The sequence below is a fragment of the Salvia splendens genome, chromosome 15 (genome assembly GCF_004379255.2).
Source record: "Salvia splendens isolate huo1 chromosome 15, SspV2, whole genome shotgun sequence".
Lineage (NCBI taxonomy): Eukaryota > Viridiplantae > Streptophyta > Magnoliopsida > Lamiales > Lamiaceae > Salvia > Salvia splendens.
In genome coordinates, this window is record NC_056046.1 from 22,057,160 (window position 1) to 22,058,953 (window position 1,794).

Genomic DNA, 1,794 nt, shown 5'->3' on the forward strand with positions numbered 1-1,794 from the left:
TTTTGGGATAGCCGGTTCGAACAACGACCTAAACGTCCTCAACGAGCAGTGCCAGGGCGTCGGTCCGGCCATCAGTTTTGTCGTCGATGGCAACCAGCATGATATGTGCTACTACTTGGCGGATGGGATATACCCTAGGTGGCCCGTCTTTGTGAAGACGATCCGGTGCGCATCAGATGCGAAGAAGACCTACTTTGCGACGCGGTAGGAGTCGGCGCGAAAGGACGTGGAGCGCGCATTTGGTGTGCTTCAAGCGCGATGGGCTGCAGTTAAGGGACCAACGTGTTTGTGGCATGTCGACTGCATTGCTGATATAATGTACGCCTGTATTATCATGCACAACATGATTGTCGAAGATGAAGGTGTACAACTGACTGATTGGGCCAATGACGATGATGAAGCCGGTCCAAGCCACGGCGTCGCCGCCGCCAACGTACGAGGTGGGGTACCTCACGATGAAGAAGCCCTCCTCCAAGCACATGCCGACATGCGTCAGACGGAGGCTCATCTTCGACTTTAAAAGGATTTAATTGAAGAGTTGTGGGCGTGGAGGATTGGAAGGCATTAGTTTTTATTTAAATTTATGTATTTTTTTTAAATTATTGTACTTTTTGAAATTTTAATAGTATTATTCAATTTTCCTGTATTTATCTCGTAAATTAAATTCCGTATGTTGCTACAATTTTAAATTAAATTTATATAATTGTTATTAGTGATGTGGATAGGCTATGTGAGGGCTATTTGATGTCCAGTTGCATGTCCAGATGATGTGGCAGGAGGATTTTAGTGCTGGATGATGTGGCCGTGGGAAGGCTATGTGAGGGCGATGGGAGGTCCTAGACCATTGTGGATGCTCTCATAAACTACTTGCACAATTACTAAATACATAAATTTATAGCTAGAGTTAAAATTGTTGGAGTCCAATGACCTTATATTTATGTGTAGATATATAGCGAAAATTATGGTTTAACATAACTTTGGGTATATAATTTGTGTGCTTGTTTATTTTGTTTAGGGTCGTGATTATGTAGCGTGACATATTAAGTTTGTTTGAAATCGATTTATTCCGTATCAAATAAATTAAACATGTTTTGTGTAGAAATGGTAGAAGAACAATTTGGAGTGGAATATTCCCGACATGGGAAAAGCGTGTGTTCTTTTCCATCGCAATTCACTTATTAATTTTGTGTTTATTTTTAATTAGACATACATTAAATATATACACATTATTAGTTTAATGTAATAACTGGCTCCCTATATGACATTACAAACTCGTTGTATGACTACTTTATAAACAGACTTCTTCGAAGTTTACAGTTTATTCGAGTTTAATAACTGAACTTAAACCATATACTATTTAATTGTGCGTCTACTGGAGTATCAAATTTTAATATTATATCTATTCTATCCATCAAACTAAATAGTACTCCCTCCCCTCCGTATTGAAAAAATAGAAACATTTGAAATGGCACAGGTTTTAATGCACAATTGGTAAAGTAAGTGAGAAGAATTGATAAAGTAAGAAAGACGAAAAGAAAAATGAATAAAGTAAGAGAGAAGAAGAGAAAAAGTAATAAAAGTAGAGTTAGTGGATTATGGGGTTCATGTCCTAAAATAGAAAGATTATAAAGTTTCTATTTATAAGGGACGACCCAAGATAAAAATAGTTGCTATTTTTAAAAAACGGAGGGAGTAGTACTCTCTGTCCGTGAATATGAGTCCCGTTTTTTCAATTTTTATCCGTCTGCGAATAGGAGTCCCGGTTCATAATTACCATAAATGGTAAAAAGGTCT